Source organism: Artibeus jamaicensis, unplaced genomic scaffold, assembly GCF_021234435.1.
Source record: "Artibeus jamaicensis isolate MK-2021 breed Jamaican fruit bat unplaced genomic scaffold, CSHL_Jam_final scaffold_537, whole genome shotgun sequence".
Classification (NCBI taxonomy): domain Eukaryota; kingdom Metazoa; phylum Chordata; class Mammalia; order Chiroptera; family Phyllostomidae; genus Artibeus; species Artibeus jamaicensis.
Genome location: NW_026522047.1, coordinates 5884207 through 5911940, shown reverse-complemented (window position 1 = coordinate 5911940; position 27734 = coordinate 5884207).

Sequence of the window (27734 nt, the reverse complement as noted above, 5' to 3'; positions counted from 1 at the left end):
CTTGTTACTGGGGAAATTCCTATCACAGTGGTCTGGCTCCAGCTTGCGCCTTGCCTGTAGCTTTGATTTATGATGTGCGTCTTGTTGTTTGCTAGCTCTGTTTCAAATTGCAGAATGCAAACAAAATGTTTTCAATAAGGACACACCCCAAAAGTGATTTCCGGGAGCTTCCAGTGCAGGCTTGAACCCTTCGTCCACGTTAGCCCCGCTCCTGGCAGCTGAATGACACACTTTCAGACACATCAGCATGCTGGACAGGTTTCACCCAGACACCCCTGCGCTCCCTGCAAGTCTAAAGGGGGCATTTCGTCTCTGGGTACAATCTTCTCACATTACCTTTAGGGGAAGTGACTGATCCTGGGATTCAGTTTCCCAATAGCTATGTTCACATGACTTAACAAAAACTTATTTCCCTGTTCTGCACTCTATGGAGAATGGAAGCAAAATCTCATTTTTAATTTTTGAATTTTCATCCAGTTTTTATTGTACTGGTAAAGATGAAGAAAATCAGCATCATGGTAGCAAAGAAAAGGGGTTTTAAAGAGATAATAGATTGTAGGGCAGTTTTGGGGTTGTTTTTAATTTAACCATGGGACAGTTTAAAACCAAAGCCAAATCAAAATTCACCAGGGTGTTAGGCCAATGAGGGGAGGGGCCAGGTAGCTTATTTTTTAAGACTCTGTCATACCACACATGCGCGGAATTAAAGTATAAACAGGGGACGATTTCTATGACGTAGGTAGTAATGCACCTGAAGTTAGAAAAGCCCAAACCCCAAGTGAGACAGGAAGGAAAGAGCTGTTTTATCTGGTGAAAATGTCAGAATACAGACCTAACTTCAGGTCCCTCAGCACTTCCCCATATATCAGGGATTTTGTTTGTTCTAACATTAGAAGATATAATCACAGAAAAGATAATGTCGTTCTAAGCGAACTATCTACAACGTTATACCTAAAATTGCAAAAAATAATCTGATTATGATCTGTTGACATCTATCGGTCCTTACCCAATATATCCAATCATTCCACAATTATCGATTGTTTACTCTGTGCCACGTACAGAGCCACATGATAGAGACAGAAATGTGAACAAAACGCTCTGCCCAATCCTCATGCTCAAAAATTTTAAAGTCTTTTTTTCTGTGATGCTGGGGATGAATCGGAAGACCAAAATAAAAGTCAAACTATTTCAGTTCACAAAACAATCGCATCTTTCTGATCAGGCAATACTCGATAATTCAATAATTCCAGCAACCAAGCAACACTTTCCTTGAAATTTAGTTTTCCACAAGGTATTGAAACAGGTCTAAATGTATAGAGAGTGGGACGGTGAACATGGCATTGCACTTGATGTTCTGCTGCGCGCAGGGCAGTTACTTGAACATTAAGAGTGAAATGTAAGTGGGCATTATAAATGCGTAAAGCGAGACCAACTGCAGGAGAAGGGGCAATGGACTTACTGCGTTCAGGGGCCCCCATAACCCCTCCACCTCCTGCAGACTCCAGGCCTGCAGGCTGTGGCCAGGCAGTGCGGACCCCACGGACTGGAGAGCCCGGGTCTGGCTCGGCGCCCTGACCCCACCGTGTACGAGGTAGGGGACCTGGGGTGTGCAATGTCACACTGCTTTGAACCTGACTCTTTGGATTTGTAAAATAGTCACAAGAATATCTACTAAATTAAAGGCAGAATGATATGACATCATTTTTGCAAGAAGCTTTGTTATGCTAGGAAAAAAGGCAAGTATAATATATAAAAATAATGCTGGTTTTTTTCTGGGTGATTGTTATGAATAAGTAATATTTTGTTCTTAGTATGTGTATTTCAAAATTTTCTGAGTTAAAATGTTATTTTATAATTAGGAAAATGTCTAATATTCTCAATAAAGTTAAGATAATACTTGTTATACTATTGTTGATTTTACTTGACTTTTAATTGTGTTTCTTATGGAGATACTTGCTTTTTACAAAAGTTCAGAGAATGTGTTTTGTGTTAGTGGCAATTTTAGTGCTGCTAATTGCAGGCAGATATAGATAACAGATCTATTTATATATCAAAGTCATCACCCTCCAGGATATGAGTTCTCATGTATGCAAACAGTTGGAGGAGACCTGCAGAATCTGGTCATGTATGGACTGATTAAGAAGATTCGCAGGTGACTATGTTCTGCATTGGCCTTGATGTTAGAGCCAAAACAGCTCTTTGGTGTAGCGGCTCCATTCCACTCATGCCCTTTGCAGGCGTTGCCTCCCCCAGAGAACCCAGTCGGCCCCACCCATCTCGCTCCTCATGGGCAGAATAAGCTCCTCTCTAGGAAACTGGTGCCCACGTTCCTTACTCTCTTAGGCACGACCGCCACTCCCATGCACTTGCTTTGACTGAGTGTGTATTTAAAAATGTCTGGTGAAGTCTGAATTTCTCGAGATGCACCTGGGAGAGACAATGAGCCCAGTTAGACATTAGCTGAGATCTAGTTAAACTATCGCTTATCATTACTTAAAAGGGCGCAGGGAGGTCCTATAGTGTTGGACATAGCACAAAAAGCATTTTGAGATGAGAGTATGAAAAGTGTGAAAAACAGAATCTTAGCTTTAGTTCTCTCTCTGTCGACAAACTGTGATAGGATGCAGTTTTGGTCAAGTTGCCCATGTTACTGCCTACTTAGCCATTCCTACAAATGAGGGTGTCCTTTGGTGGGGATGGCGTCACGAACAGCATCGCAGTTTCCATGGTTCAGCATCCGGCACGGTGCACTACCGTTACCGACTTGGCTGGGGATGAATGGGTCGGTAGCTTCAATCTGAAATCACGCAGATTATTTTTTTAGCATAGCCAAAATGGGCTTTTTCTAAACATTTTCTTTAGACCTTCTATGTTTAAGGGTCTGTTTGATGCCCACTACCCTGAGCAAATCACTACATGAGCTCAGTGCTGGACCTCTCCCTGACCTAAAATTGATTGCTTAGATTAGGGTAACCCCGACTCTGGAAATTCAACATATTTAGTTCCCTGAAAAATCAGGGCCCTTTGCTGGCGGAGATGCTGAAACATCTTGCCAATGAAAATGATCAATTGGCTCTGACTCAGGAAAACATTTTCTCTCCATTTAATTAATTGCTCTGGACTTTTCCTCATTGATCTTTACATGGAAAATGTTCTCACTGAGCTAATCTAATGCCAAGGGCATGACGTAAAATGCTTTTATTGCTTTGACTTTGTGGTGATATGAGGAGAGAACAGCCACTCTCGAATGTGAAGGAGGCCGTATGGAAGCTTCATAAACACAGAGGATGCTCCTAATGAAACGGAAATTGCTTAGTCCTATGTTAGGTAATGATGGTGGTACTGGATGATGTCAGGTGGCAATGAGTCATGCACTGCTCTCTTTAAAAACAGACTTCCTCTCCAAGGGCTGAGAGGCCACCCAATACATATAAAGCACCTACTACGTGGCAGAAACGCTGCAGGAGGAACTAACAGCGCGAACATGAAGGAGAATGAGATCCCTGTTCTCTCAAAGCTCACATAAGGCTGGAGAGAGAAAACAGATTATCTTGATACAATGAGGCTCTTGTTCAATCACTGACACGAGGACAGCTATTTCCGCCTGGTCGGGGGTTGCGCCATCCCCATCTAGGTGCGAAAGCAACTGGGGAAGGAAACAGAAAGAAGTGGCCTGTCGTGCGGTGGGAATCACAGGAGCAAAGCCGCTCCTGACAAGTTCCGCCTGGTAGAGGGAAACGCTCTGCCAGACTCGCCAACCAGTCACAAGGGAGCCAAAGACGGTCCTGTATGCAGTTGCCAGAGGTTTATGGAAAAACCCACGTTCCCCTCCCCGTGGCGTGTACCAGCTGCCTTTGCCGAGCTCCCTCTGAGGCCTGGGCCATCTTCTCTGTGTGCTGAGTGTTTTGCTCCAGGTCTCCTTTCCCCTCCTTTTTGTACTGCATTTTTGAGGATGGCTGTTGGTTTATGTTGTCTTTCCTGCTCAGTGTGTTTTTCTGTCGTCTTTGAGGGATGCTGGGCCAACTGCAAGTGCTGCTGGTCTTTAATTATATTCTTAATTTCTAGCGCTTTAGAACCAAAAGTCTTTAGATCTGGGTTGCAGGAGGAGAGAATGTAAGAACAGCAAATAATACCATTGAAATGAAACCATTCATAATTGTTTAAAAAAAATGGGAATGCTAGCAGCCGTTCAATTTCAATTATTTCTGTTATCTGCAGAATTTCTCACCCAAGGCAAGAACAATCACTGTGCTCAGCAGCTCTGGAAATGCAGCTTTCTACAAAACTCAGAGTCCGTTAAACCTCGGAATAACAGGGAGATTTCTTGAACACAGGGAAAATTGGGGGCTACGGAGGAGCAGTGTCTGAGGTTCCGTCCAAATAGTAGCATGTCCGGCAGGCTTTTGGCGGTCACCAATATTTGTTTGTCCCTGAAATGTCTTACTGCAGACTTTTTTAGCCCCAATTCATAGACAAAAAGGCTAAAGGACTCAGCATGTTCAAGTCACAGAGGAATTTTGCAGTACAAGAACAGAGTTCTGATCTCCCAGTTCCCAGGCCCACAGTCTATTCCCCTGTGTCGCTCCTCATTTCTCCCACACTGTGACCTGCTGGGTGGCGGCCACAGCTGGAGCCAAGTCCCAGGAGTCGTGTGCCACTGTTCTTCACTCACACAAATGTCGTGCAGTGCCGTCACTTCCTCTGTGAATAGGAACACTATTTCTTTTAGGGACTTCTCTCCCCGCCCAGTTCCCAGGAATGCTTTTCTACTAAGGTTTAATGTTTCGTAATCTTGGACCTTTAGATGATGAGATACTCCTTCAAAATGTGTTTTCACTTTTCTGGGATGACAGCTACAAGCCAGTGTCTTCCCCTTCTGGACTAGCTGCAGTGTGTGTCTGTCAGAGTTCGTGCGTTTGTTTTCATAACCTTCCCATTCGGCTTTTTCAAATACTGTGCCTACTTCTAGGTATTTGACTGGGTCTCATGTTTTCACGCTTCCCTCCTGAATCCACCTGCTCGCCTTTCTCCATCACCCCCAACATCCGTCCGTCTCTTCTTTAGCAAAATGACCACATGCAAGTAACTTCTCCAGATGTTTTGAAAATGACAAAGACTCAGAAGTGCCATCCTGTACTCCGTAGGCTTACAGTCTGATGGGCTGGCCAGGGCACCCATTCTTTAAATCGCTCACTGCTCCAATGTCCATTGAGAAGCTGGTACATATCAACCCTACACAGACGGCAGTGACCCTACAGGCACTGTCTCTGTCCATTGGATTCCCCATAACTGAGGGAGGAGCTGATGTACGACCGCGTGGCTCAGACGGGAAGGGCGTACTGGGGGTGCACAGGGACAGCACTGCTGATGGGGGTGGGAAGGCTTCCTGAAGGAGGAAACATCTGGTACCCACAACATGAATACTAGTAAGCCAGGTGAGTACCCCAGGAAGAGGATACATAAAAGTCCTCAAGAGAAGGAAAGCTTATTACACTTAAGAATCCCAAACAAAGGCTTGCACGGGTGTTGCTGACATGTGAAGGGGGGGCTGGTAAGAATCAGGCTCCGGGGGAAAAGTGTGGTATGAACAGAAGCACCTGGTAGTGTAAACTATTCCTGATATTAGACGTCTTTAAGCATCCTTGGGTGTTTGTTTTATAGCCCTTTCATTCTTTTTGGTAGAGAAACATTAGACCAGGGGTTCTCCAAATATCCGTAGGACCAGCAGAGTGAGTGTTACCTGGGGACTTGCTGAAAAGGAAAATCTGAGGACCCACCACAGAACGACTAAAGCAAAAGCCCTGTAGATCTGGAGACGGGGGTTCAACCGAGATGCGGTTTTGTAAGATTTGTGCGTGCACACTTGATGCTGACAGCCGCCAGGTCAAAGAGGAATGAAACTGAGGCCGAGAGACTCTAGGAGATGGGGCGATGAGCTCAAAGGTTCAGCTGCCCCGTCAGAGGTGCAGGCCGACAGCAACCCTTGTTCAGAGACGCAGGCCGGCTGTTGGCACAGGCTTCTTAGGGGGGAGCCCATCTGAACGGAGCTGGTAACTAACTTGTAGTCTCATACTATCACTGTTTTTCTAAATGTATTCCTGACTGCAGACTTAAATTTTTTATCTGTCACACTATGAGTGACTACTGAGCTACCTTCCTAGTGAATGATTTCTCAGTGGAATAATCTATCATAAAACCTGTGTAGAATCAATCGACTCGAACTCTTATATAACTTTGATAAAATTTATCTAATAAAAATTACTTCAAGAACTAATTTCGAATACTGAAAGTTTTCTTAAATTGCTCATATATAACCTAAAAATGATGAAAATAGATTTATGGTTCTTTCAAAGAAATTTTTTCCTTATAAAATTTTACATGCATTTTACATATACATTTATATGCATACATATCTATCTATACATATACATTTATAGATAATATCATTGTCTTTAGCATTTACTTGCTACTCATACATGATTGCTAGAGAAAGTAGCATTACTTGACGATAGCATTGTGTGTTTTCCTTCCTTTCATTTCTTCTTTCCTTTCCTCCCTTCTGTCTATTTGAACTGTGACCGAATATATTATAAAGCTATTCTCTTTTGATTATGTAACACAATGTTAGTGTAAATCATATTTAATATTATGTGCTAGTCTCTTTGGATAGAGTCGAGTGGAAATTTTGCAAAATTTGCTTTTCTTCATGTTCACATATTTTCTAGCTGGCCTGCCGAAATCAAATCTACTTTTTGCGTTTTATTCCACTAACTTAGTACTTGTTTCAGGAAATGTTTCTGACATTTCTTAATGCCTCGTTATACTCGATCTGTTAAAAGTAGCACCTGCAACATTTCAGTTTAAGTGGTGATGCTGAGGTTTCGATGGCCCCAGTGAAAGCAAGCCCTGGAATACCGCTCTTGTATCTGTTTCATGTGTGTGTTTCATTTCTTTTTTCCTCAATTTAAATGTTACTGTATAAATAAGGTCAATGTGAGCTATTCAGAAAAACTCTGTAAGGATTAATCGTGCGAGAGCTGAACAAAGAGTGACTTTGGCCAAGTCTTCCCGAAGGCCAGCTGTCTGCATCTGCCTGTGAGCGTGCAGCATTATTCTTAGCTGGGAACTGCGAACCCTCCACAGCGTACGTGGGCCATTTGTCCTGGGAACGTGTTTCGTGACCAGAACTGAACAGAGTCAGCCGTTCTCGTGGGAGGACCGCGATGGTTCTGAAACAAAACCCCTGAAAACAGAGGGCTGCTGTCACTGGTGGGAAATGCACTGGAAACAGAAAAAAAATGAATTGAAGCTTTTGAATTCAATGATGATTCATAACACCAAAATGCTGCAGTGTACCATTTTTTATTTTGGTAAACATCTTCTAAATAAATGACATGTTATCTTTATGGTAGTTTAAAAACAGTGTATGATAATCTGATGTGTTATAACAAGCTACATTCTGAACGAAAATATTGCTGCGGAAGGGATGAAAATATTTGAGATTCCTGGGCCCCTCAAGGGCATTGCGCTGAAGAATAATGTCGCTGGAAAGCCATCAACCTGCCAGCTGTCACATTGGGGATGGCAGTGGCCTAAAGGAACCAGTCCAGACCATTACTGCATCACTGAGTGTCACATGCTGGACAGTAAATACAGTTATCCGACGCAACCCAATAAAGCAGGAATATGAGTTGGGGAGACTGTCTTACAAGAAAAGACCTGAAGATGAGGGCGAAGAATGAAGTTAATGTGAAAAGTAACAACCATCAAATGAAGGAACGACGGCACCGAGTAGGCAGCTCAGTTACGGACCTTTGGGTCTAGAACTCGAGTTACATGCGTATTTCTTTAATGTGAGTGAGTATTTGGGCGTTCTCTCTACTGTGTAAGAATGTGCAGGCAAGGTGACAACCTGAGATTATTTCAGTGAGTTTAACTGGGACTGTCACACTCATTTCCTGGTTACACCGGAGATGAGCAGGTCTCTGAAATCGCCCAGTGAGCTGTGCAGATGCAAATCAAGTGTCTTTCTTTTTTATTCATGTCCCTGAGTGTAGCTCCAGGTTGCTCTTACAAATGACTTCTGCTTCCAGTGAGCCTTAGAAAAACATGAAATGATCAGTTTAATGCCTTTGCTTTTTATAAACTCTACTTTCGACTTGATAGGTTGTCTTTACTTTGCCTGTGTGATAACTTATAACTTTACTAGGAGAGTGATATACTATCTGAATGTCCGTGAGTCACAGCAGGTAATTATAAACTAGTTTACATTAGAGTACGGTTATGCTGGGATTAAAAATTACGGGCTTTTGGATTCTGTCTCTTCAATAACGACGATAGGATGCATTTAATTTTACCAGGCAGTTTTCTTTGAATGTAGGTAATTATTAACTTATTCAATCACTGCCTTTGTATAAAATGTAGCATTAACTTTAGGAAAAAAGAGGAGTCAGAAAACCTGCTTCTTTGGATTTCCCATGGGCCAGGTATGTCTGCTCCGTATCCAGGGGAGAAGCCCTTGAAATCACATCAGCATACATGACAATGTAAATACGCAGCTGTTAGCCCTGCCTGTGTAAAAGGGGAATGAATGCCTCTTTGGGAGTAAAATGCTATACATTCAAATTAGTTCGTTCAATGTTCAGTCTCACTTTTACTCTGATACCAGGGGCAAGCAATTCTGAGAACATTTCGAGTTTTTTTTTAATCTTGACTCCAACTATAAAGTTTACAATCAAGTTGATCTCATTGCATTTTTAAAGCCAAAATTTGGTACGCAAATTATAAAAAAGCAACAGAGTTATCAACTGGCCACTCTAACAGCTAAAGGAATAACACTCCCTTTTCTCAGGGCTGCATGTGAGTTAAGGCATCAGAGTGGCTTCACTTTCAATTCTGCTCTGGGGCTGCTGTGAAGCATGTAAATCTGTCTCCTGTTTCATTTAAAACGAGTGGCCACTGAGCTACTTGGAGAACCTGGGGCAGCCTGAATCCGATAACGGAAGTGCAGTTTCTAAGAAGTTTATAGGGCTTGTTTATGGTATTAAAGCACCTCTGTGATCCCCAAACTGGAATTGCAGGGTAGGGGCTCCAGCCACAAGCCACCTGGTCAATAAGCTCTCCCCGCCCCCGAGCCACAGGGCTGGGACTGCAGCTGGAAGCTCTCAGTGCAGAGAAAGATCCTGGTGTAGTTCGAGATGGTGTAGGTAGAGGAGGGGGGTGATCGGGTTGGGGAGAATGAGACTTGGCTCCTTTTGACATGGTGCGATGTGTAAAATCTGAAGACTCTGCTGGCCTGCTAGACTAGCTCCTTATTCACAGGAGAGGGGATGGAGACCTGGCATGCTTTCCAGGGAATGGGCAGCTCACAAGAGGGCCTGATGGCCCTCTACCGGGCCTGTGTCCTCGTGGCTGCATGCCCAGCAGAGGGGACCACAGCCCTGAATCAGGCAGATGGGGTCTGCCAGCTTCTGCTGACTCTATCAATAGGCCCCAAAGGGAAAACCGCCTCTCCGTTCCCAGAGAGTGACCGAGCAGGCTCTGCTGGGACTGCCTGGGTTTTTAAAGGGGTAGGAGTGGGTGGGGTTTGGAGGGAGGAATACTGTTAACACACCTCGGCCCAGACTGCTGCCATGACCTCGAGCTAGTGGGCTACAAATCTCTGCGATCCTCCTCCCTCTGTTCTCCCCTGGACTCGATATCCACAAAGATTTAGTTTCCACAGACATTTGCCTTTGTCCACCCACTTACTCTTTCCTGAACATTGATCCAGTGGGCATTGCATGCTAACTAAAACACCAGGCCTGGAGACAACCATTAGGACATAAACTGTCCCAAGCACCTCACAGTCTATTCATAGGACAGTGATTTTTCAACCCTGTGCTGAAAGAACTTCTAAAACAAGCAATACCTATTTATCTGGCAATCCCATAGATTTCCAAGTTAAAAAATGACAACAGCCAACACAATAATAGCCATCCAGTGTGACTGAATCAAAATCATACCTTATTATGTTAGATTGGCAAAAAAGTGGGTTTGGGGGTGTGCTGCAGAATTTTAGTAGTCTAGGTGTGCCGTGAGGTGAGAACAGTTGCAGATCACTGTGGCAGAGGAAATAGATGCATGAAAGGACACCCAGAAGATAAAGGGAAAAGGCAGTCGACTGTGCTGGCTGCGAAGCTGACCACCTGGTAACCCTGGCGACAGCCTGCGCCCGGCCGTGTCTCCTTTCATCCTCAGCAGCGACTCTCACACGGCTGTGGGGGCTCCAGGTCAGTGAGGGGAGGGTCCCTGATTTTTGCCAGAGGAAATAATGACTTGACTAGTTTTTCATTTTAACATTTAAGAGCGTTAGGAGAGAGTTGAAATATACGATAACCGTAAATGTGCATCTACCTGAGCCGGTGACGAAGACAGAACGCCCCCGATTGTAGAGGGATGGCTGCTCCTTGGTGTGAGGGCACCAGGGTCCGGGGAGGAGGGCGTGTGCCCCTGGGACGAAGGGGGCAGCTGTGAGTGAGGAGGAGGGAAGGGGTGCAAGAGGACAGCAGTGGGGCCATGGGCACGGGGCCTGTGGGCAGTCACCAGGCACGGTCTTTGCTCCTGTCACAGGAACCAAACTCTGGAGATGGGAAGAGAGGTCTCCATTTGATTTTTGGAAGTCATGCTCCATTAAGTACTTTATAAATCCTTTCAACCTCTCCCCAAGGAGAACCCACAGAGCACGGAGACATGATTGTTCAGGTCGTGGGGCTGATGTCTCCTTGTCCACCGCTGAGGTCAGGCCGCAGGCCCGCCTGGCCGCCTGCAGTAGCGCAGGGGCCGCTGGACTGGACGCGTGCTGTCTGGGCAGAAGGCCGGTGTGGAAGTGAGGGCTTGCACGTCACACACCAGGTCCTGAGCCAGATATTCTCCCCTTCTGGGGTTAAAATATCACACGCAGGTCTCGGTGGAGATGGACAAGGAGAAAGAATGGTGTGTGTGTTCTTTAATCTTTTGAAATGTTCCCCTTAGAAACACAGTGTCGGTGCAGGAGACGCCCAAACAGCATCTTCGACCGTGTGCCCCAGGGGCTAGGAAGGGCCGGCCGAACACAGTGTTCTCTGCAGAGCCCTCTGAGCCCGGACATGCCACCAATGCTGAAAGACGTGTGGGCTGAGCAAGACAGACGCACTTACCCAGAGCCCATGATACAATGGACCCCGCCCGAGCTAGCAACTCAGACTGTAGAGGGTTTCCCCTGACACCTTGGGTCGTCCTGGACGCGGCCACTCCCCAGGAGAGGACACATGCACCCATTTTTGACAGATTCGGCAGCCTGAGTCCCTAGGGCTTGCAGGGTGAGAAGGAGTCCAGGAACACCCCCACCTGACACTTGTCCAGCCCAGCCCGTGGGTGCCAGCCCATTGCAAGGCATTTCACAAAACAAGGCCACTTCGTCGGGACCTGTGGCGTCACTGAGACTGCGCGGAAGGAGAGGTTCATTAGGATGCTACAGGGATGAAAATGACCGTCCACCTGCCAGCCGGAAGTTACAGTTTGCCTGATGAAACGGCACGTTTTCTTTATGGAACAACATGAATAATTCATCACTATGCAATCATGTACAGACATCACTTACACCTACTGCATAAAAATAAGATTTTTGTGTCAGCCATGTTTAAGGTTATTTAAAAATTATTCTTGAATTTATTTGAGTTTATTATCTCAGATGAACCCACGTTACTATTTTAAAAACAATCCAACCCAGTGAATGAGTATACGGAGTAGTTCCCTCCGTCACCAGGCTTTGTGAAGCAAGACAGAAAAATCTCTATGGGAGCTGCCCCTGTGTCTCTTCAGCACAGTGCCTGGAGCCCTGGTGGCAAATACTTTGTTTTCTTAAAGGTACATATGCTCATGTACTGTATTCTCCTAAATACATCTACAGTAACCGTCATCGGGAACCAGCAGGCTCAGTAAGTCGCGTCTCACATTAGGCGAGCTTTTAGTGTGCAGGCCCCGAAGTCAGGCCGTCCGGTTCAGATCTCAGCCCCCCGCCCTACCGACTGCACAACCTTAGGCGAGACCCAGGGCTCCCTGTCCTGTTTCTGACTCGGTTATCGAACCGACCTGTCAGTGTCTTTGTGAGGATAAAGCGACTGATAAAGGAAGGTACTTGAGGGATCAAAACATGGTGGGCATCCAGAAATGTTCACCATCGTTATGATGGGAAACAATTAACCTCAGGTTCACTAAACCCCAAGGCAGGGCCTCACACTGCACTGTCATCAAAGATGTAGAGACAAACAACCTCTGGGCTGACCCAAAAGGTTACATTTTGTCCGTATTTTCCAAACCCATTTCTGAAAAAGAGAAGAAAAAAGGGATTAATGTGCACTTCAGGGAATCATATACTTTCTCATTATTATTCCATTTTCACTGCTTTCTAACTGAGCCTCTAAGTCAGGCTGAAACCCCAGACCGCCTCCGATCTTTTGATCAACTCAGAGTTTAATCCTTCCCATTTTAGCTGGATTTGTGCTAAGAATAGACCGTTGAATTATAGAAGACAGCTCAATCTTCCCCAAACATGAATGTATTTGAATTTTCAGGCGATCCTAATGTCCAAATATCTTTCTGGATTTTATAGGAGGATAAAGAGTAATATTCAAAATTTTACAAAAAGTCTATCAAAACCGATGTGGGGTAAGCAAATGCCACATGAACAGAAACACACTGCCAAGCTTTAGGGTTCAATGTCAAACACTGCCATTACCCATTTATAAGAACCTCACACTTGACAGTGAGGACACAAAGTGCCCAAGAAAACCTTTTCCTGACTAGAGCCTTCTGTATAAATAAACATGTTGCCCTCTTCCTGTCCCTCTCCACCGGAGTTAAACAATGACCACTTAGAGAGGAAGTGATGTCAACACCCTACTGATAAGAATCAGACTGTGCAGGAGAAAAACACAGCTTTCTAGCTTTTGCAGTTTGTCCATGAAGAGCAGTCAGTTATTAAATTTAAAGCATGAATTCCATGATACCCCTACACTGATTTGAGTTCATTATGTTTTTTACAGCTTTAATATGCTTATCTTTCATCAAACACAAGTAAGAAATCCAAAGGAACAGGAAAAATATTGCTTTTGGCAGATAGAATTTATAGCTTTCAATGTGTGTAACTCTTTTTTCATTGCATCTTAAAGTTTGACTGGCATTCCAACACCTTTCAGAGCGATATTATATTCTGGGAAAGGCCATTTCAGCAAAGTTTACGGAATGATGGTAGAAAATACCCTGAGCACTATTCATCACTGCTGGCTTTGCTGGCTTGGCAGAACACTCTGATTATGGGTGGAAGACAGTCGGTAATACACAGAGAAAGACCCCTTGCCTGGAGCAAACCTGCAGTGTTGCATTCAGTCCAACAAGGTGCAAGCTGTTCTTATTCTCAAGGAGGTGGCTTCTCCCAAACATGTTCTAGTTCTTGCTGAATGAGCATATACCTAGATGATCAGTTTTGCCAGCTCATAGAGCCAAGCAAAAGTTCAATCCTCTTTAGTCTTTCAAAGTAATGCCTTGGTTCCTCGCCATTGAGTGCTCTTGTGCAAACTATTTAGAAGAATAAACTGTCACAAGGATAGGGAACTCAAGAGTTAAAGATTTTAGCTTTAGTCATAACTTATATAGGTCACTGTGATTAGAGCACGTAAGAAGCTGTTACTCTAGGAACTCAACTGCATGACCTACGTGACTCCAGGAGGTAGACAAGCAACTGAACCTTATGCCCCAAGGGGTCTGCAAGGGAAGGAGATGGTATCTGAGCCACCGTGTCCCAGGAAGGACAGTGACACAGATAAAGAATTGTTGATCAGTAAGTAAAGAAGGAAATACTAGGGAAACTAACATTTCTAGCAAAGGAGAGAGAGATGTAAGGAAATCCAAGAAATTAGTAAGATGGTCTCTTAGAAGGAGGAATGGGGGAGGAAGGAGGGAACAGACTCACTGAATACATGCGGTGGGACCTTTGGGAAGTAAAGTGGTTAGGACTGGACGGAGTTCTCTGGACGGAGCCCTGGTGAACAAGGTAGTGGCAGTAAGGGGAGCTGTGGGAGGGCTTGCTTCTCCCCTCTGCACTCGCCGAGGCGAGAATAAGGAGAAGTCAGCAGTTTGCAGTGGCAAGCACCCCCCCAGAACCAGCCCAACCATGTGCACACTTGGACCGCCCACTCGCCGTCCCCGGGGCTGTGAGGATACACTTGTCCTTTAGAAGCCACCCAGTCTATGGTATTTCCTTACAGCAGCCTGGACTGAAGACACATTCTCCCACGTTTTTTTGGTTTTGTTGTTGTTACAATTATTTTAATTATTTTTAAATACACAAAAATGGGAGAGAAATGGCATTTAAGTGTATCAGCGCATTGCTGTCCCAGCAATCAGGTCTTCTACGCGTGGGAGAAAACTTCTATATTTTACAGGGGATCAGATGAGCATAAGAAAGATTGCCAAACATTATTCACAGATGTGCCTTTTATGAATCAAATTATTTCTTATCTATTCAAGTAACCGATACATAGAAAACTACCATTAGAAGGAGCTATGCAATGATAATTCGAGTAAGTAGCAAATACTTCTAAAATTCTGCATGCAAAGCTCTTCGCTGGGCCTTGGATGGGGCAGCATTGGAAGGAAGTCATTGAAGAACCTGTCCTAACGGTTTATGGTTGAGACACAGAAGGCTCTGTGTCCTGGACTAAGTTGCAGGGCAGAAGACACAAACACATTTGAACAACCACCTAAGGCATCGTACAGTAGGTTTTCTGAATGCATAACATTTACAAATGCTGTATGATTGGAGGAGGGAAGGAATTTTGCAAGTAGGAATAGTTGGGAAAGTGTCTTTGGGAAAGCTGTTATACACCTACAGGGTATCTATGGAATGAGAGGCCTCTCAGACAATCGGCCAGCTTGAGTCACGGAGCAAGGGTTGGAGAGAACAGCGAGTGTTTAGACGGGGGAGGTACTAGGTACCGGCCGAAGGGCAGTACACTGGGAGATGGATCCAGCCAGGAAACAGCCAAACCAGTTCAGAATTTGCACATCAGGTTGAGAATTCTGATTTTTTTTTTTTTTTTTGTATAAGAAATTGGGGGCACTGGAAGATCTTTTCAACCAGGTTGTCATGTTTTGGTGGCAGCTGTGTGGGTGGCAGGATAAAGGCTGGACTGGCCCAAGGAGCAGCTCGTGACAGCGAGGCGGGAGGAGGCTGTTGGGACGGCTGGTGAATGGGGGCCTCCTTTCCGTGAGGCGTGGCCGCGGCTGCTAGAGCAAAGGTAATCAGATATGGGCTCGCCTGCAGGAAGGACCCCAAGGCACACAGATCTCACGCCTCTTTTCACATAGTTGGAATCTGGAATTTTGTTAACATCCTGAAGAGAAACACATGTCCGGCTTTATCCATGGTTACTGTAAGTGAGGAGGTGATTCAAAAGCCGTGGGCGGGCTCGCTGAAGGGGGGCACAACCAGGGTTATGCCAGAGGTCATGGCTATTTGAATCAATAAAAAAGTTCCGGTTGAGTTGGTGCGCCTTCAGGAGTTTTAGGGTAGGCAATTTTCAATAGCCGTACTAAGGTTTCTTCCAATTAAGGATGATTTTTCTTTTGAAATTGGGCTTCTGTACAACAAAATATTATGCAGTAAGCTTCCAGGGATAATTAAGATAAGCCTTTTCTTACAGATCTTGATTTTACAGCTAAATAAGAGATTTTTTTTTTAATTTAAGAAGTTTAGGGTTACCGCTGGAATTCTTTGGAGGAGTTACACCAGTTGAGCACATGGCTCCCATCCTAAGAAACGCCTTTGTAGTTGGGAGACACTGAAGCAGAAATCCTCTAGATTTGCCTGCGGTGTCCACATCAGAGGGATGTTCCAATGGGCCTTTAAAAATTCAGCATCTGCCTTAATCGGGAAGCTACCTGTGTATTTAATGGGGACTTCTCAAGCTACTGGAGCAGAACTAGAGTAAATGAGCCCCTTTATTCGGAGAAGTGAAGTTGACAGTGCCACAGAGGCCCCAGAAAGTGACCTGTGTGTGTGGGGGAGGGGGGGCACAGGAACCAACAGAAGGGAAACCTGCATCAAAAAAAATTATACCCATATATTTAGCTGTCCTTCTCGTACCAAGAGCTGTCAAAACAATGAGTATCAGGGGAGACGAAAGAAATCTATTTTCATGACAGAATATCTGGAAGAATACTCATATTTAGCTGGGAATGGGTTGCATTATAAGTAGCATTGAAACAATTTCCAGTAATACAGTTTTCTGGTTACCAAGAGAGCCTCAGTATTTGAGTTTTGTACAGACTATAGACTCTTTAGTTAAGAAAAAAAAGTTGAATAAACTCTTTAAAAATGTAGTATGCTGTTCAAGTCATTTAAAAGAAAGGCTATGGTAAAAATCTAAGGACCCTTTAAGAAGCTAAGTTGCTACCAGAAATTCTAGAAAGAAATAGTTCTGAAACAGCAGAAACACAGAGAACTTATGAACGTCATGGTGTCTAAGCTTTTACGTCTGTTGGTCCTTTTTAAAGGACAGGAATCTCTCAGAAAAATGGAGAAATTAGAGGAAACAAATGCCCTATCAGGAAGAGACCCTTTGTGAGGCTGGAGTAAATCCGGAGAACTGCTGCCCCCTGAAAAGATTTACACGCTGGGAGGGTGCTTCTCTTCTGCCTCAGGCTACATGGAGCAGAGAGCTGCAAGAATTGAGAAGCCCAAGATGGGCCAGCGAGAGCTCATCCAGAGTCCCAAGTAGGCAACTAGTGCCTTATCTCTGATTAGCTGTTACTGGTACTTAAAAACTTCCCAGACCAATTTAGAGAGAGCTTCCTACGAATGCTCTTTCCATCAAGGTTGTTCTAGAGCACCATGGTAGGAGTCCAAAATGTGCCTGTGATCAACTTAGGAAAACGCCTTGAAGGAGTGAGAATAAGATTTATATTTGCAATGCTTGGTAAGAAATAAAGTGTATTAACATTTTTTACGTCTCTGAAATTTGTTCTCAGTATTATCATTTTATAAGAAATGAGTTACATGAATGTTCAAAATGGTAACTGCTGTGCTATGTTATTTTAATAAAGATCTCGGGTCGGTAGGGAAGAAACAGAAACGATGAAAAATTTAAGGCTGTGACCAGCAGTGCAAGGCAGGCGGGCGGTGAGCACGTTTATCAGGAGGCAGCCACCATACCGAGCCCGTGGAAGCTATGTGAAAAGTCGCTCAGCCTAATGAGCTCCAAGTTATGAAGAGAGAATAATAATAACAATCAGATATTATTCTGGGCAAGTGTCAGAAACGGTAGTTGTAGCTGTTCCCTGTCTCTGAAGCACGAGGTATTTTGCTATGGTCCGGATTCCACATTGGGTCAATTCCTGTATTTGATCAAACTATAACTTCACCTCCAGGGTTTACCACTCTGCTTTTAAAGGATTATTCCTGAAACCAGGGGCTTACAGCCTTCTGGAACAATCCAATTTGCTCAGGACACATCACATATAATACTACCTCCCTCTTAGGGGCCACGTTTTTATTGGAATGACTGCCGACATTCAAAGGGTCCCCGGGAGGCATGCTGTCAAGGGTCCACTTTATTTCTGGGACAGTTAACCACAGAGAAACTGGAGCCCTGTCCTCATTCAAAACACGGACTACATGTTTTTGTACATTTCTCATGGTAGGTCTTTGTCTCTTCCCACTGAGCAAAGCGCATGACCAAGGAGACCACAGGGGAGTGAAGGCGGGCACGTCCTCACCTTCATTTAAAGATGGCAAAACTGAGCCCTCACAAAGTTCTCAACCATTTGCTTGATTTAGTTTGACAGACTATGAATCAACCTAACAGAATTGCTATAAGAAAAGCAATGACTTAAATGTTCTCCGTCTGGTAAAATCCAATTAAAATAAAGAGGGGGAATTTAAACAAACAAAAAATTTTGGTAACTGAATTTAGTTGAAATATGCATACTTCTTAAAAAATAAGTTGAATTACTTTGGTTCCTGCCATTACGAAAGCCTATATGGCTTGGAGTCCCAGGAAAAATACAAATTGCAAATACAAAATTAGCTATACATAAATCTTTATTAAGAATAAAGAATAGCATTGAACTCCAAATTTTCCCACAGTTACAGATATAATGAGCACCACTATGTTGGAAAAGGCATAACAGCTTTGTTAATATGCTGTCTGTCCCTAATGTTTTGGGAGTACTCATTATAACTTTCTAATATTTTCTCTAGAGAGATTAGGAAGACAAGTTAGTCTTTGTTTTATCCTGAATGAACACATCTTTTTTTTCTGACAGTTTTAGACATTTTCTCTTACCTCCTCGTGTCGTTATTAACAATGTTACACAGGACGGCTGTCACTTAGAGAAGGAAATCACTATCGCATGTCTTTCACAGGGGATCTTAAGACTTCAGGGCATTCCAAGGTTTGCTAGTGTAGTCACGATACTCTTGGAACTGATGACAATCAAAGGGTCTGCGACTCTGTCCCTTTGAGTCAAAGAGCTTTAGGAAGATTCCTAAAGCTTGTTTCTGTCTGCCTGTATTATACATAAAAGTCATGCAAGGTACACTGATCTGCCCAGCTGTGCCACTTTTTATGACATGGAAATGAAGCTAATTTATTGCAAGTCTGCAGGTACTGTGTGGTCTTTTTCAAGTTTCTCCTGTATATACTCAATGCATTACAGTCGTTAGTGGATCGCAGCACTGAAACAAACCCCTCTCTCTCCCTTCCTTCCTTCCTTCCTTCCTTCCTTCCTTCCTTCCTTCCTTCCTTCCTTCCTTCCTTCCTTCCTTCCTTCCTTCCTTCCTTCCCTCCCTCCCTCTCCTTGCCTCTTCTTCTCTCCCCTTCCCTCTCTCTATTTCCTTGTCTCCTTTTCCGAGAACAGACAGAAGTGAAAGAACAGGGATATAAGAACTTTCTGCAATTAAGAAGGCAGTTAAAAATACAGTATTTTTTAATTACAAAAAGAAGAGGCAGTGAAAAGATTTCATTTTACTTGCCAAACCCTGGATCTGCAATAAGGAAAAGGAGCGCTGTTCTCTCAGAGACTATTTCCCCCATTAGTTGCCAGGGGCGACCTCACAGCAGAGATGGAGAGGAAACCGGTGGGCCACGGGCTTGCTGTCCTGGCCCGAGTGTTCTTTCCAGGCCATATGTTTACAGACACACTGGGTTCCCCTTGACAAAGGCGGACACAGACACCCAGGGACTTCAAGGCTTCCCACTGCGAGTATGAAATGGTTTTACTGAAGAGCTGCTGTCAATTCTCAGACAAATAAGAGAAGGGGAGGGGGTTCCAGAGATGACTCAGGGCCAGGTTGTGGGGGAGGCCTAACTCTTTGGATATGTATTTACAGACATCCAAGATTAGAATGTGTTACAGAGCGGTAATCTGATTCAGAAGACACTGACTTTCAGTGTCAGCATCTTTGTTTCTTGGAGGCCCTGCGTCTGGGCAGGAGGGGTGGTGTCATCCCGGAGGTCAGTATGGACAGAAGGACAGCTCTGTGAGCGCCTGCCAGTCTCATGACTGTTGACTGCCACTCACACAGCGGTGGTAAAAGCTCCTCATACAATCTGGGAGGAAATTATGGAAAGTCAACACTGTAATTTCTTAATATTTCCTCCCCTTAGGCCCCTCCAGCTCTGGAGTCAAGACTGGTGACGCTCAAATCCCACATTCCTGGTATCAATGTTGCTGCTCCACTGTGCAGCCTGTTAAGTACTTAGAAAACTACAGCCGCTCCTAGATGGCAAGCCCACGGAGGGTGTTCTGTGCTGCTCAAGGGTCTATTCCTCAGCCGACGGGAGTCTTGGTGGGTTAGGGAGTTCAGAGGGCCAGCAATTCAGTCTTCGCTAAAACTCCCCTAACCTACTGCATCTCTGGTTCCCCCAGAGGGTTTCTAATGTCTGCACAGAGATTCAGGGGACAGGGGAAGATCCCCACTCTTTAATATCAGGACAGGCAAGTAGGGCAGGCACTGGCAGAGAAGTAAAAGTTAATTCTTCATGTAGATGAGTGGGACACAAAATCTGTGACCCTATATGAAATTGGCAGTGGCCTTGAGAGAAGTATTTCAGGAACAACAGAAAGATAAAAATTAAACATTTCCTCTGATGCCTGCAGTTGTTCAATTCCTTTGAAGACTTGAAGGCATGTATTCATTCAACAAACATTTGTTGAGCATGTAGTAGATGTCATTCAGTGCTCTAGACTCTGAAGATGAGTAAAATAGACAAGGTTCCTGTGCTGAAGCAGCATAACTCAAACCTAATGGCTTACCAGTGGGGAATTAGAATTTTGTAGGCAGTGATATCTTATTGGGAATGAATGTAGCAGCTCTTTTCTTTAGGGAAGAAGGTGTTAGAAATGATGCAGGAGAGAAATTGAAGAATTAAGTTTTAATTAGGTCATCTCTTGCATGTAAGGTGTGTGTGTGTGTAAAAGGAGATAAGATGTCTAGAGAGAATTTCACGTCGTCATTCTTACCTGACAAGAACCAAGCGCAATAGAAAGGGGTGAGTTTGGACTTGACTGAGGATACATAAAGCAGAATATTGAAAATGGAAAAACTAAACCGATTTCTAAAGTTTGTAGATATTTTTGAAAGGAAATGCAAGACCCTTATTTTGAAAACCAGCCAGATGCCAATTTCCTTTCTTGCTACCTCTCAAATCCACCTCCAGCAACCCCCTTACAGCAGGAACCAGAAGACTAAATTGTCAACTTGCTAAGATGTGGTTAGAAGTAGGTGGTTTATATCTCAGACGTGTCCTCTTGTAGTGAGAACTGAAAACCCAACAGAAAGCTCTAAAACTATAAATATCACGGATTCAAGAATACCTTGTTTAAACCTGCCTATATTCTTCCCTTCACTCCTATACATCACTCATATACATGAAGAGAAGAAAACTAACCTTTAGGTCTTCCCATGTAGGGCTCCAATGTTTTTTCCCAATTACTCGACACTGAATTTTTCCTGTAGTAAGATTATGAATGAAGTGTTTGGCTAAGGAAGCATTTTTGAGTAAATATAGCTAATGATCACACAGAACATGTTTCACTGACTGCTCTAGAACATAAACAGTGCACGTAAGCCACTGGAGTTTGAGAATGGAGGTGCCTATGCATTTTAGTATCTCATCATAGGGGTGATTTCAGTTTGGATTTGCTGTTGTTTGTTTCCATTTACATCGTGACTCTTGAAAGTATTCGTTATCAAGATTTTAGGTTTCTTACGACTGGAACCATGATGTCTACTTCCTCTGCCCAACCGTAGCTCAGGACATGCCGTAAGCCGACCATCCATGCTTGTTGAGTGAATTACAGTGAGTCAGGTGGAGTCACTGTGGTGAAGCTCATCCGAAGACAGAAAATTGACTAGATCTAAGGAACTGGAGGTTTCTTCTAAGCTAAGGGTCCCTGGGTCACATTCTTTAACCTCTGACATTTGATCCAAGGATATTTACCAGAGTCTCATAAACATACTCAAAGATATCACAGGGGCCTTGTGAAATCCAATCAGTGTTTTAGTCATCAGTTCTTTAGGAGTGTGTCATGCATAAATTTTCCAGTGGCCCCCTTTCAGAACTGGAGGTTTAGGTGAGTGGGCACAAAAGGAAATCAAGCATCATTGTAGAACTTTAGACTTTGACAACTACTGAATAATTTATGAGAATTACGAGACAGAGTATGAGCCATCCTTCTGTGTTCCACAGAAAATGCCTTGGAGAGCTTATGAAAACAGAATGCACATTAAAGCAGAAAAATTCAAAAGCAGAAAATCTCAATAACAATGAACATTTTTATGTTGGCTTGTAATTTTCCTGCAGATGTTACTCGGAAAGTCTGGACTTTATTTAGCTGCATCTCAGCGTATAACACATGTCTTTGTCCACTCACTGGGATTTGGTTAGGGAAGGCCAGCTGGAGGTGGCTCCAGGACACAGGGCTTTATGTTTTCCCAAGGTGAATATAAGTTTTTTCTGTTTGGGTGTGGGAAAGATCTTTTGCAAGTCAACCCAGTACAGTAAAATTGTGGCACAAATCTAGTTGTGTGTTCTCGAAGGGTGCAGCAGAAAGAGCAAAATTAAGTTGACATGCTGTTTCCTCTGCCTGCACCTGACATTGACTAATTTCAGCCTTATCCCATTGAGTTGATGCTTGGATTTGAGTAAATTCAAAGTCATATATAATTCTCTGCTGCACACAAATGAAATAATTAGTGCTTTTCATATATATAAATCAAAATATTATATGCTTCATCATTTCAATGGAACAAATTGTTATCACAGAATCATTTCCATTTCTTATAAGGTAATTATATACTGATTTAGGAAATATAGTAACAACAAAAAATGGGTAAGAGATATGTGTGCTCAGGAAGGAAATGACAAATGCATGGTCTTATATCCCTCCATAGAGATCCGATCAGCGGACAAGTGCACTGCGGGGGTTGGTCGAGTCGTCTATTGTTGCTGCTGCTAACCGCCAAGCCCTACCAGGGTAATGAAGAGAACAAGACAACAAAAACAAAACCAGATGGACGACCAAAGGAAAACAGGCAAGTTTCCATTCCGAATGATGGGCTTGAATCCCAGCCTTTTTATTTACTAACTACGAGCTTGTGGTCAGGGTTTTGCATATCACTTTTCCCATTGTTATAGGAGACAGAGATGGGGTGCTAATCCTGACCCTTTGTAGCATGAAAGAAATTTTGTTTATATCACTAACAAGAAGAGTGACTGGTATGTATCTATAAAACATTATTATTTAGTAGGTGCTATATGCAGTTGGTAGACTGTATGGACTTTACAGTTTGAAGTACTATAGTCCTACTTGCTCTTTTTAGACCAGCATGATCTCCTAATACCCCTGACCTCCGCACCAGCTCTCTGCAGCATATTTCCGAAGCGGAAGACACCTATGAGGCATGTTCCGTCATTTCAGAAACAGCAGGTGCTTGCGAAGTCCTTCTAGTTGGGTTTAGATGCATATCTCTTTGGTACTCCTCCTCATTCCGAAACTCCTGTTCATCCGTCTAAAGGCTTTCATGAAGAACTACATGTAGCATTTCCACTTTTGTAGGCAGAGTACCCTCCTCTGTTATCTCACACAGTTCGCGTCACAGCCCTGGTGACAGGGATGTGCTGTTACGGACTAACCCATGCCCCCCCCCCCAAACAGGTATGTTGGAGTCCTAACCACTAGTACCTACAATAGGACCTTGGTGGCAGATATCAGCACTCGGGACCAAAACATACTGGAGCAGAGTGGGTCCGTAATGCAGCATGACATCCTTATTCAGATGACAGCGTGTGAAGGCAGCAGCACGCAGGGAGAATGCCATGTAATGACAGAAAGAGCAGGGACTGGAGCTGCGTGGCTGCGAGCCGAGAAACGCCACAGATTGCTGGCAAACCGCAAGAAGCTAGAAGGAGGCAAGGGAAGAGTCCCCATCGTATTTCAGAGGGAGAACGGCCCTGCGGGCACCTGGATTCCAGACTCACGTCTTCAGCACTAGGACCAGAAATCTCCGTGGCCGTGAGCTGTGCAGCTGGGGGAACCGCATGGCGGCAGTTCTGGCACCTGCACCGAGTGCTGGGTGTGGGTCATGCACTCGCTGTGATGTACTTCCCGGCACTGTGTGCATTTTACAGATGAGGAAATTAAGGTTCAGAGAGGTAATGAGGCCAAGTTTATAAACTAGTACGTGGTGGAATTGGATTAAAATCACGTCTGACTCATGAACCTGATAACAGGAATCTTCAGTCCAACTTTGAAGATGAGGATATTGACAGACAAAGAAAATGGCACACCCACCCATCATCTTCCCTTTTGAGGTGAAATGTATTCATTTCCTGTGGTTTTTCTCCTGTGCCTACTGACCCAAACATTTTCTTTGCTGTCTTTTGCTTTTTCTAGCCCACACTCCCCTCATTTATGGTACCCTAAACTGAGTGAGCAGTCTGATAAAACTATGGTCAACAGAGCATTGCTGGGTGTCAAACTCATTGTCACCAGATGCCACATCAACCTTGCAGTTGCCTTCGAAGGACCGGATGTAACTTTAGGACTGTATACATGCAACTACTGCTTAACCAGGGGCAAGGAGCGCAGCACTGCTGCCAGGTAGAAACAAGGTGCCGGGCTGGATAAAACAAGGTGAAGGCTGGATTCGGCCCACGGGCCTGGTGTTGGCCACCTGTGCCTTGGAGGATGATCCTGCTGTTCATACATACTTTAAGCAACTCTTTATAAGACCAGTCTAGAATAGCAAATGAATTTAATGCCTGTTTCTTAATAATATTAATTATTTTTATAGTTATAATAAAACTATCATTTATCGAGCACTTAAGTGTGGGATATTATATTAGGTTCCTAAATATATGGCTTTATTTAAATCTTGAAAGCAACCTGTAAGATCATTTTTATTAAATTGTCTTTGTACCAGAGAAGAGCTCCATTGGATAAGAATGAAATTAGTTTTATCCTCCCAGGGGGGTCTGACATTGACTGCCCAGAGTTGGGAGCCAGACCTCCTGGGCTCTAAGGTAAGATTAAACCCTTCATACCAGTAGTTCCTAGTTACTGGTCACCTGAAGAACTACTTGGAGAGTCTGTTAAAGAATATAAAAGACTGGCCTCTTTTAGGGAGGACTGAAGTTAAATTTAAAACATTTCCCAGTGAGTCCTTAAGCCCTCTGAGTCAGTAAAACTATGGCCTCCGGGGAGACACGCTAGTCACTCAGTTGGAGTCTGAGTAAAGAGTCCTGGGGATAAGTTTTAAAACATGTGAGAGGAAAAAGAAAAAAGAGAGAGAGGAGACCTACGTTTTCTGCTTTGCCAACTCTAAAGTACAATTGAAATGTAAAGAATTTTACATTCTCTGCCCTAGCCGAGTGGCTCAGTTGGTTGGAAGGCTGTCCCGTACACAGTATGGGTGGTGGTTCCATGGCCAGTTGGGGCCAGTACTAGAGGCAACCGATTCATGTTTCTCTCTCATGTCAGTATTTCCTTCCCTCTCTTCCTCCCTCTCTTCCCCCTTCTATAAAAATCAATAAAATATATTCTTGACTGAGGATTTTTTTTTACATTTTCTAGATTAAAAAAATTTTCTAATATTGTTCCTCCATTGATTTCAAATTTCCCTTAAAACTTTATGTCAGACATGGTGACATAAAAGTGACAGAGGTTACACTGTTAGACAGTCATTCTCTGGACAGATTTGCAACTCAAAGGTAAGCACGTGCCTGGAAGCCATGTAGACTGATTGTGTGTTGTACGTAAGTCACTTGTAAGTAGCCCCTTCCAGCACTGGATTCCTGGTTCACAGGGGTGTTTAAGCTACATATAACTTCCAGGACCTTTAAACTGTGCTTCTCGTGACAGTCTGACAGTCAGCGAGCCTGTCAACCTAGACTGAAGCAGCAGATACTCTCTGTCTCCCACTCAAATTCCCAGCTTCCACTACTCAGCCTCATCCCCAGGACATGCCTCATCCCCAGGACATTGCGGAACTGTAAGGACTGAGCCCACACACAAGGCTTATGCTAGAATTACACTTTTAATAGCAGATCTTTTCTTTTGATTACACAGTTGGAGGATTTTCACTGATGTTCATCTCTTAACTCACTTAACACGACTTCCTTCTAAAAATCTCACTGCTAATTCAACTACGCATTGGGCTATTAACTTAAAAGTCACTTCGGTTTCTAACAGAGCACACTTCAGTGATTCTCCTTACCTTACTAATACCTCACAGCTTTCTTTCACTACTCACATACATTTGTAAAATAGAGAGTAACGAATCTAATCTTGGCTTAGTTACTAATTAGTTGGGTGGTCTTACACAAACTCTTTAAAATCAGTATGTCTTAATTTTTATAGCTAAAAAACAAGATACAGCCCTAGCTGGTGTAGCTCAGTGGATTGAGCATGGGCCTGTGAAGCAAAGAGTCACTGGTTCAATTCCCAGTCAGGGCACATGCCTGGGTTGCAACTACACATTGATGTTTCTCTCCCTCTCTTTCTTCTTCCCTTCCTTTCTCTCTAAAAATAAATAAATAAAATATTTAAAAAAAAAAACAAGATACAATAAAGTAACTTTAAAGGTCTCTTCCCATGTTAAATATCCATGATTCTCAGATTATGAACTAACAATTATATTCTGGAAGATTACATCACAGACTCTTTAAAATTCTGTACTTCCATATTTTATAGATTTAAGAAGGTATTAAAACTATATAGAAAATAAGATAAATTGACGGGCTGATAAAATGAGGAATAATTGGATAGATATGTAATAAAGCTAGCATAGTAAAATGTTAGTTGTAACTGGTAGATGTACAGATATTCACTGTAAAATTACTTCAGTTTTTCTGTGTTCAAAACATTTTACAATAAATCATTGAAAGTGGTATCATTAGCATGCATGATATATATATATATATATATGACATATATACAGATGTAAAATACACGTATATTAAATTAAATGTGAAATACTCCTACTCCTCATACTTGGAATTCTTTAAAACAACTGTACTCCTGTCGTCTCTACACCATGGCTTCCTGTTCTCTCCGGGGTGTTTGGCTACAGTTTTTACTGTAGGCGTTGCTGTGTGTTTGCAAAGGCTCTGGAGCATTCCATGGTGATTCTGGAGCATGTCAAATTCTCTGCAACTGCAGAACAGCTGGGGCGGCAGCTCACAGTGGCCCTGCAAAATGTGGTCTGAATCGATTAAAAGCTTGTGAATTGACTATAAACTTTATTTCCCTGTTTGATGATGTGAGGAATAAATAAGGGAAATGATATGACACTACTATATTGCTTAGCAAGTCCTAGCATTAAAAAATCAACACCCCATTTGAGCTTGACCGATTTACACGATGCCTCCTCTTTGATTTATTCATTCCATATGCACATCATTTAAGCTATCATTAGGAGAACTAAATCAAATACTTGTTGGCGCTGCATTGCAACATTCTGCTCTTGGAGCGAAAGGGCAGTGGAGACATGCCCTGTGCTCTCACCCAGAACGTGCTCCAACGCTGTCACGTGGGGGTTCTGAGAGACAATTTTGTCTTGCCACCTTGAGAAGAGCACGTCAGATGCGGCGGAACTACTACTGTCCCCCTTGTTGCAAGGCCTCCCAACAGGAACGGCAGTGGTGCAACGGAAGAGGCTGAAATGTGGACATGGCAACAGCCAGAAGGAGGGGCTGCCCTGCACAGCAGAGGCAGGAAGCCCCGCAGGATGAGCGGGGAGACCCAGCGCAAGTGGAAGCAGAGCCCGGAAGAGACAGTCTGACCCTTTCTAGGGGGCATGAAGAACTGGCGGATGAATCGGCTGAAAAGACTCTCCACACTACAGTTCAGTGAAACACCACTGGGGACATGCTTGAACTACCTGAAGGTTCTAGGAATAGGATTTCTAGCAATATGAGATGGGGCCAAGAACCAGTGCTACACAGGATATGCATGCTCGCACATGCCCATGCTCACACACACACACACACCTGTCTGTGTCTCTCACATTTACAACCAATCCTTTTCCATTTGGAAACTGACGAAGTACATGGTCACTTGAGGACAGGTCCTTGACTGAGGCCAGAGCCCCCTCCTCCGCGCCTCGGTTCTGTCTCTCCCACTCTCACTCCACCTGCGCCCACGTGCCC